At 43.5% G+C, this 10219-nt stretch overlaps 1 protein-coding gene and 1 pseudogene across 1 annotated transcript in view; one reads left to right on the top strand and one right to left on the bottom strand.

Moving 5' to 3' along the window:
* RIN2 (Ras and Rab interactor 2) overlaps positions 1-10219 on the bottom strand; it is a 150430-nt gene that overhangs the window by 105976 nt on the left and 34235 nt on the right. The window lies entirely within an intron of this gene.
* Positions 8028-8628, top strand: LOC102822547 (annotated as a pseudogene).

The raw sequence follows: 10219 nt of genomic DNA, 5'->3' as shown, positions 1-10219 counted from the left end.
GGGGTATATTCAGAGGTTATCTGTGGCCTTAATACTTAGATGGGTGTGTATTTTGGTATTTTTTAATGCTTTCTGATTTCCTCCAGGTAGATGTGATCAGGAAATGGGCTTCCCTTTTCACTCTTCTTCTTGAGAAATTTCAAGATGCCACTGTTGGTTGTTTTGACATAACTTAGGATTTAAATTTCAGCCTATTTCCTTTTTTGTCTGCCTGTCCCACTCCACAATCCCCGCTCAGGCCTTTTTTCTAGTTATAAACAGTTCAGGGCTGGCTGTGGCCATTTGGTTTTAATTAGAAACTGTCTCTTTAAATTTCGAGGAGATCTGTGCGCATGTGTAGTAGAACCCTCCGAGGGTGGGGCTGGGGTGCCCACTAGCTCAGGCACCCCTATAGTCACCAGAATGGAGTGCTCAGACAGCAAGGGACCAGTGAACAGCTACCAAAAGAAAAGAATGGCCACACGTCTATCTCCGTGGCTCTGTCAGGTGTTTGTGGCTGCTCCGATCCTTCCCCCGCTTGGCCCCACACAAGATGGCGGCTCCTGGAGCAGCTGAGCATCTTGAATTAGAAAGCAATGGATTTCTTTCTTCTGCCACAAATTCCCCTAGCGGTAAGCCTTCCAACCTTCTAAATATTCCTTTACATGTGGTTCAGAGTTCTGGGACCATCCCCTGAGCCTGCATGGTTCTGTATTCTGTGTTGCTGTTGGCGGAGCTCCTTACTGTACTTCCACCCGATCTGCCATCTTGTTTGTTCTCTAGGATACTGTTTTAGAATATGAAATCTGAACACTTTTTGCCTGTAAATGACTCCAGCCAGGCAGAGCTTAGTTCTAGCTTGTGCCTAGATTTGTATTCAGATGCCAATTTTTCTTGAGTACCTTATGCACTTCTGATAGCTATCCTGCCAGAGTTAGAAACACAGCATATTTAAATGTGGGTTTCGGGCCACTTCCTCCAGCAAACCATTACAAGAACTTTCCTGGGCACACCCCTTAATGGTCACCTGGTTTGTGATGTCATACTCCAGAAACCTCAGAGATAGTCTGTAAGCTTTCCAATCTGCAATAGTCCCCTCCCGGCTTCTGTAGAGCCGACATGTTTATGTGACACAGTGATGCCACCAGTCATGGTTGTGAGAGAAGATTCTTTTATCCTCTGTGCCCTACAAAAGCTTACCATGTGGAGGTAGCATGTGGAGCTAGTGGGGGTTATGTGCTGTGGAGTAAGTTGTGACTTATAGAGACCCCATTTAGGGTTTCCAAATCTTTACGGGAGCAGAAAGCCTCATTTTTCTCCCATGGAACAGCTGGTAGTTTCCGACTGCTGACTTTGAGGTTAGTTGTTTGTTGTTGTTGTTAAGTGCTGTCAAGTCAGTTCTGACCCATAGCGACCCTAAACAGGGTTTCCGAGGCTATAAATCTGTACGGGTAGCAGAAAGCCTCATCTTTCTCCCGCGGAGCAGCTGGTAGTTTCTAACTGCTGACCTTGTGGTTCACAGGCCGATTCGTAACCACTACGCTACCAGAGCTCCTTTGAGGTTAGTAGCCTGATATACGCTACCAGAGCTCCTTCTATGTGGAGGTTTGTTGTTGTTGTGAAGTGTTGTCGAGTTGATTCCGACCTATAGCAATCCTTTCCGAGGAGAGACTGGTGAGCTTGAACCACCAACCTTACGGTTCAAAGTGACTTTGCAGTCCAGCGCATTAACCCACAGCGCCACACCAGGAATCTGTGTCTAGGTAGAACTCTGGAAATTAATCATGGCATCTATGATTTCCCTCACCTGGGTGATCTACGTTTCTCTTGTCTTTTTACTCTTACTTGTGGTGCTGTAGGATAAGTGCAGGACTGCAAGGTCAGTTTGAACCACAAGGTTGGCAGTTCAAACTCACCAGTTGCTCCTCAGAAATCCTATACAGGGTCACCAAAAGTTGGAACAGACTCTATGGCACTTAACAACAGCAAACAATGAAATTTATATTATGTGAAGATGGGATCTAAACACCCATAACAACACTTCAGTTAAAATGATTGATTCAGAGCTGTATGTATCAATACAATGTAGAAATAAAACTCAAAAACAATGTTTAGCCCAAGAAAGCATGCAGCAGAAGTTGTATTTATATATAAAGTTGAAAACCACACAAAACTGCACTATAGGTTGTTTATAAATGTAATTCAAGATAGTGGTTGCCTCTGGAGAAAAGAGATGGAGGGAGGTGTTTACATGTGAAAGAATCAGACATCTGTGATTTTTTTCTTAAAACAAAAAGGCAAAAAATTATATAATTTGACACAGCTGAGTGGTGAGTGTTTTAGCATTATGTGTACATTTTTATATGCTTGAATATTTCATTATCAAAATTATAAGGAAAACAGTTTTAAAAAAGAAAGTAGAAAAGATGCATGCAAATAGAAAGAGATACAGGAACTAAACAGAGGGAGTTGTTGGAGTGACTTTGGGGAATCTAAGTGCCTCTGCTGGCACCCCACAATTCTGAGGCTGTGTTCCCACCCTCCCACTTGGAATGCCGTAAGCCACAGGAAGCAGAAAGCCCTGACCACTGGAGGACCAACCACAGCCTAGGTGGATTGCTATGTCCAGCAGGAAGACTGGCCACAATGCATGCTCATGCTCTCATCCCTCACTCACCTTCATGGCCACCATATTGATTGGAACATAAAAGTCCCAGCAGGCCCTCTTTAGAGAGGAAGCAGATACCCTATAGGTCGTTTGTTTCCTCCAGATCTGCACAGCTGATGCCTTGGCCTTATATGGAGGCTGCAGGGACAGAGCTGTGCCTTTAGACTTCTGCATCCCACAGGTGTTCCCTTAACTAAACATGGAGAACCTACACAGAATCATTGATAATGCTACTTGACTATGGTACAGAGGGGGGCACAGTGGTCCAAAGATACAGAGGGGAAGAGGGCAGCATTGTTGATTGGCTTCCTAATGAGGTCCTTTTCTGCTGGGTCAGTGGGTTTCTCTAGCCTCTTTATCTCCACAGTCCTCCCTTTGCTGTCCCCCATGCCTGCCACCCCACAGCCCCAATTCTGTTCTCAGTCACTTGTCTGACAACACCAAGGGATCTCTGATAAATGGGCAAGGGCTTAGTATTCCAGGGCCAGGCCTGCTCTTCATTGTTATGATTTGAGGATACAGAGGTCCACCAGGCCCAAAAGCATTCCCTCCTCCCTGAGGTCATGCCCAGCTCCCACTGATGGGATTTGGGGTGTTTTCCACATTGTTCCTAGATAAATTTGTGTTTATTTTTTTCAAGTTCTGGTGTGGCACTACAGAAGAAGCACTGGTCAGCAGTTCAAACCCACTAGCAGCTGCTTGGAAATCCTACACAGGGTCACTATTAGTTGGCACTTAACAATGACACTTAACAATAACAACATAAACATTTGATCCCAACCCTTAAGCTTGATTCTTGCAAAATCTATTCTCAGATAGTAAAAAGCACTGAAAGGGGAAGGGTCTGAACTAAACAGTTTCAATGTAAGTTTGTCATTAAACAGTTGGTATAGGTCATCGGCGAGTCCTTGGTTGTACAAATGGTTAACATATTCAAAGGCTGGAGGTTCGGGTTTACCCAGAGGCACCTCAAAAGATATGTCTAGCCATCTACTGAAAAATCACCCATATGAAATCCTATTGTAGGGCACAGTTCTACTGACACACATAGTCCCCATGAGTTAGGGTTGACTCATGGAATGATTGGTTTTTGGCTGCTAATTGGAGTTACCCCCCATTCACTTTAATAACCCCAGGTCCTGACACATTACTGTACCAGTCCAGAATTCAACAGGAAGAGCTGCCTTCCAGGATCCTGTTTGGCTGGCCAGGAAGTGAGTGGATTCACCCTCCCCCAAAGCAATCCCCAACAAACTCATAGGCAGTGACTAAGGCTCTGACTCAAGACAGCCTACTACGAGCAGAGTACAGTCGACTCACCCTAGAAAGGCCTGCACTGTCAAGTGTTTGTTATCCGTTGTGCATAGCAAAACTCCTGAACCCTGGGAGTGTGAGCTTGTCTTCTGAAGCAGGGTGAAAGGTCAATTGGTGGGGCTGGGCAGCTTGGCAACTGCCTCAGAGGGAAGACAAAGGGAAGGGGCCTGCTGACAGTCACAAGCAGATGAAGGAAAGCAGACCAGAAGTGGGCTCTCTGCGTGCCTCCTCATTCCACTCAGAAACCCAGTACCCTGGGGCTCCTGGAACACTGAATATCTGTGCATGACAAAACATGTTCACTTGGGTAGTTTTTCACTCTAACTGGCATCTAAGCTGCATGTTCCTTGCTAACCTTTTGAAACCACACCCAGGGCCGGGTGCCCTGGACTCTCAGTTTTGTGCAGGAGTCTACCCTGATTTGTACCACTTTGTATCCATGCTGTATAATCTCCTTTAGGCAGGGAGAGATCTCATCTAGGGGCTACACTTGAAGAACAATCTTGTGCAGTTCCAGGGCAGGCTCAGTTGTCACCCACCTAGTGGTTTAGCAGTGCAGGGTGGTGAGTGCACCAGCCTCCGGCTTGGAAAAATCTGCAGTCAAATCATGTCTCTGCTCTTGTTCACTGGACCACCTTGGCAAGTCCCTGAGCCCATCTGGGTGGCTTTATTCTTAAAACCCAGGATGCTAAGTAAGGCTGATGATGCTGGGAGGTGGGGGAAGTTACGGGTTTTTTAAAACACATTTCAACTGACACCAAAGTGCTACCTAATTTTCTTTCTTTTCCAATGATCAGTTTATAGGAATGGTGAACATTAATATTAAGCAGAGAGTTAAAGGACTCTCAAAACAGACTCACAGACTTCCCAGCCTGGAAATTCCATTTTATCATTGGCAACAGAGACCTGAGCTTACAAAGAACTAGTGTTTGTAAAGCCTTGATTTTCCTTTTTCCTGTCTGCCCACTAGATACCAGTTTTCCCCCAGTAGGGTAAGAAGTACCTGTGTGTACAGGAAGCAGGAAAGAGGAGGCAAAAGGGAGGGCCCCAAATCTTGTTTTCTTTCTTTTAGGGTTTGATAAAAGGAGAATAATTTCTTTTGAAGGTCAAGTAAAAATAAAACAAGAAAGTGCTTATACAGCAGGTTCTGAGAGAATGCTCTTCAAATTCCAGTCTAACTCAGGAATGTTATCGTGGATTGAAAAGGGATGTGTTACTGATATGATGAAGACTTGAAAGCTAGGGTGTGGGAAAAGGCCAGTGTCAGGCTCCCAGCTATGAAATTTGCATTGGCCTTGGAGTGTGGTGAGCCTTTTCCATGCACCAGCTCTGTGAGTAGATACACCTCCAGGTCATGAGAAACCACATGGCCAAAACAATTACTTCTCTTGTCTGTTTTTGCTGAGCTAGAGACACCTGGTGGAGACACCTCACTTTTGGATTTTGCTAAAATCATCTGGAAAATAAGGGACTGCCCCAAATCTTTCAAATGACTTTTGCCCAAGGAACTATTACAATGGGAGCCATTCTTGGGCAGCATCTGAGGGGCAGTGCTATGCTACCTCAGAGGAACCTTGCCATTTTCCTTTATTAAACTTGGTGTGTTATGCCTCCCAAGGATTTTGCATTTATAGCTTTGAAATGCCATGCTAACTGAGGCATATATGTAGTACATCCACTATCCCGTTTGTCAGTTTGTTATACTGTGGTGGCTTGTATGTTGATATGATGGTGAAAGTTATGTCACATACTAGTGCATCACTTGGCAACAGTGGAGTTTCCAGACTAAGACAAACTAGGAGGAAAGTTCTGGAAATCTACCTCTGAAAATTAGCCAGTGGAAGCCCTACCAATTACAGCAGTATATTGTCAGATACAGTACTGGGAGATAAGCCTCCAAGGTTGGAAGGTACTCAAAATAAACAGCAGTCAACAATGGATGCACACCAACACTCATGAAGACAGCGCAGAATGAGGCAATGTCTTTCTCTCTAGTACACAGGAACACCATGAGGCGACAACAACTGACAACAAAAATACAGTACATGAATGCATTCCCATTGGGGGGGAGGGGAAATGAGTAGAAAGCTAATCTCCCTTGATCATCTTTTTCAAAACACCTTTCACCTGCTCAAAATAATCGGTTTTGTGTGCATCATTCTTGTTGTTGTTATGTGCCGTGGAGTCGGTTCCAACTCATGGAGACCCTGTACAGGGTTTCTGAGGCTGTAAATCTTTACAGGAGCAGAAAGCCTCATCTTTCTTCCGCGGAACAGCTGGTAGTTTCAAACTGTTGACCTTGTGGTTCACAACCCGATTTGTAACCATTACGCTATTAGGGCTCCTTGTTTATCATTCTTAAATGGCATCATTTTGTATCTTTCTACCAAATGGAATCAATCGTACTGTATTGTATGTATTGCCCTGGAACTTGCTTATTTCACTCAACAAAATGTTGTGAGACTTATCCATACTGCCATACTCTAGTTCATGTATTTTAACTGGAAAAGGTTGTCCAACATAGGACTATGTATCCATATATCCATTCTACTTCTTATGGCTCCGTAGGCTTCCATTGTTTTGCTATCACAAGCAGCAATGCACTGAACATCTTGGTGTGTGCTTCTTTGTAAGCCTGCATGACACCGAAGAGAAAAAGCCAGGTTCCATGCATTTAAAAGGTCATTAGGCCCTTGCTATCCAGGCAGTTGGGCCCATCCATATTGCCTTCATCAGCTGCTTAAAGCATCAGTATCACTTGTTAGCACTAGATATAATCAAATGTTTAAACTTTTTTGTCACTCTGATGAGTACAAGGGGCTCTTTATTGTTTCACTGATTTTGTCCTGATTATATTTTTATTTCTTCTTCGGGGGAAATCATCTTTATCACAACTGGAATCTTCAGAGTCACCAAAAATAACATTCATTATATTTTTTTATTTCATTCCTACCTTGGTGCTTTAAAACAAATAGAATAAGAAATAACACAGTTTGAGTAAAAGTGATAATCCCTCATCCCAGCCTGAGTTATAAGAAATGAACAATTTGACATGAAAAAATTCCCCATTTTTAGCTCAAAGCAGAAGAAGGCCAGGTGGCACAGTGGGTTAAGCATTGGGTTGCTAATCTGTAGGTTAGGAGTTCAAACTCACCAGCCACTCAAGACAAAGATGAGCTTGTTGGCTCCTGTAAAGACCTACAATCTCAGAAACCCTAAGGAGCAATTCTACTCTGTCCTATAGGTTCAAAGCAGTAAATAGTATTATCTAAAGGAAACACACAGGGATGGTTCACTTAATTTAAAAGCAAAGTTTGTTCTCATTTAGAATTCTTTCATCTCTGCTTCTTTAAGAGGTATAACTTGCAAGGTTGGCAGTTCAAGCTCACCAGCCGCTCCTCGGAAACCCTATACAGGGCTGCTATGGGTCAGAACAGACTTGACAGCACTTAACAACAACAAAACTTCATTATCCATAAAGTGAGGATATTCAGAAACTTTTTAGGGTTGTTTGGAAGTTCACAGAGGTGAATATAGGCAAAGTCCTAAGCAGTGGCCTATTATTAGTATTTGCTGGTGGAGAAAAGGCTCCGTGACTGGCACCAACACCCACTCCCCTAGAGCTTTCTCTTGGGAACACCTCCTCATGAACCACTTTCTTGAAACTCCTCAGTTCTGAATCTGGCCTAAGGTACACCAAACCTTACTGCTGGGCATCACTCTTTAGTAGACAAGGCTGATGGTTCTGCTGGTGGGTTCTGGAGTTGGAAGCTTCCCACCCATAGGTAAATTCCACCAGTGCAGGTATGCTTCTTTGTGTTTACTGCTATAGCCTCTGAGCCCAGAACAGTTCCTGGTAGTCATTATTTGTTGAATGAATGAGTCCTCTTCCCTCTTCTGTCTTCCTCTTGGTCACTTCCCTATTCGTTTTCCTTCTAGACAAGGGGTAAATCAGGACACAGAGGTGGCGGAGCTTCATTAAAATCTCAGAGGGACATAATGGGGAAGTAGTTGGAATTGTGGACACACTAAAAAGATACCTTTCAGTCTTTCCAGCCAGTGCTGAACGGTGGGCATCTCCTAGGACAACTGGCACAAGTGCCACAAGACTGGGGGCAAGAGAAAGTCCTATCACAAGAAAGCGGAAGTATGAGCTGGGTCGCCTGGCTACCAACACTAAGATTGGCTTCCGTGGCATACACAGTTGTGTTAGAGGAGGCAACAGAAAGTATGGGGCTCTAAAGCTGGATGTGGGGAATGACTTTTGGGGTTCTAAGTGCTGTACTCACAAAATGAGAATCACTGATGTTGTCTACAGAGTGTCCAATAATGAGTTGGTCTGCACCGAGACTCTGGTAAAGAGCTGCATTGTACTCATTGACAGCACACATACCAGTAATGGGTATGAGGCAAGAAGGGAACCAAACTGACTCCTGAAGGGGAAGAGATATTAAACCAAAAAAGCAAATAAAATTCAGGAAAAATACGATGAAAGGAAAAAGAACAGAAAAATCAGCAATCTCTGGAAGGGCATTTCTAGCAGGGCAAGCTTCTTGTGTGTTTCACTTCAAGACCAGGCTAGTATGGCCAAGCGGATGGCTATGTGCGGCAGGAAAGGATCTGGAGTTTCCTAGCTGAGGAAAATCAAGGGCCCGAAAGGTAAATAAAACCTCCTCCCTTCCATTCAGCACATGTTTTAAAGGTGTTTATTCTAATAAAAAACGATACCAGTCAAGATTTTTCAATTAGTTATCACCAAAACTACCAACTTGGTTGTATACCCAGATGATAACAGCACTCTTCTGATCCAAAGCTAAGTTCTTACTGAGTGCAAGAGGTTTGCTTTAAAATTCAGTCTTGCCAAGGACTAAATTGTAAACTGCTTCTACCAACATATAAGAGTTGGGACTTGGCTCAACCTGGGCTGACACTTCACCACACATGGTAGGGATGTAAAGGCTGGGAGGGTACTTAAATAAATATCTCTGCTTCAGGGAACTTCGAGAGGCCCAATCCAGAGTTGTTTTTTTCATTTTGAAATTATACACTGAGCAACAGAGTTGGAGAAGGAGAGACAAGACTAGGAGGAGGATAAGGAATGTGTGGCTAATGGCCTTCATGAACAACTGCCTCCTTTGCTATGAGACCAGAACTGAGTGGAGACTGGCTACCATGACTGAACATTTTAATGAAAGATTCTAGAGAAAAATCCTGATTAAAAGGAAGAAAATATAGAACAGGATTTCAAATTCTCATGGACTCCAAACTTCCTGGAGTAATAAAGATTATATAACCCCCTGAATCTATTGCCCTGAAGATACTCTTCAATACTCAGAAGCCTGCGTTTTACGGCCACTCCTTGGAAACCCTATACAGGGTTGCTATGAGTTGGTATGAAACAACAACAACTAGTCTAAAGATTGGTGGTTCAAACCCACCCAATAGCATTGCTGAAGAAAGGCCGGGCGTTCTGCTTCTGTAAAGACTACAGCCAAGAAACCCTGTAAAGTAGCTCTATTCTGTATCACATAAGGTTGTCATGAGTCAGAATCAACTCACTGGCAACAAGTTTAGTTTGGTTTTAAAACAGAAACTCAATACCCTATAAACCGTAACTCCCATTTCCCTTCTCCCCAGCTCCTGGTAACCACTAATAACCTTTTGTCTTTATGGAGGAGTAAAATCAATCTTTGACACATAACCACTAATGCATTTGTAAGAGAGGCATACTTTCCACTTTTCAAAAATGATCCCTCAAATTTGGGGCTCTCTGTTGTTAAAAAAAAGACCGCTATCTTTGAGACCTTGCAGGGTGGTGGTGGTAGTAGTGGTGGTGGTAGAGGAGTTACACAAGCTTCCTGGACTTCAATTTCCTCAAGTATTAAATAGATGAGTGTTGGTAACGCCTCTTCTGGTTCATATGCTTGGTGATCCCCAGCTGTCCTTCCTCGCCTTTCCGGAATGCAGTGCTGTGGGTGCTGCACTCATTTCACTTCCCTCTACCACCTTCAGCTTCTACTGAGCAGCTGTCTTCACTGGGCTTTCTTGAGGAGAAATAATGATTCACTCTTTCTGGATGTACATGTCAACAATTTAAGTAGGAAAACTACTGAAATCAGCATTTTAATGCTAAGAATCCACCCAAAGATAATTAGATATATGTGAAAGAAGGTTCTTGCCAGTCAGCATAATAGTAAACAATGGAAAAAGGATGAAATATCTGATAACAGTGGACAGATTCAATAGAGGACGATATAA

This window comes from Chrysochloris asiatica, unplaced genomic scaffold, assembly GCF_000296735.1.
Source record: "Chrysochloris asiatica unplaced genomic scaffold, ChrAsi1.0 scaffold00039, whole genome shotgun sequence".
Lineage (NCBI taxonomy): Eukaryota > Metazoa > Chordata > Mammalia > Afrosoricida > Chrysochloridae > Chrysochloris > Chrysochloris asiatica.
The sequence above is the reverse complement of the archived record's forward strand: the minus strand, read 5'-3'. Positions and strand labels throughout refer to the sequence as shown.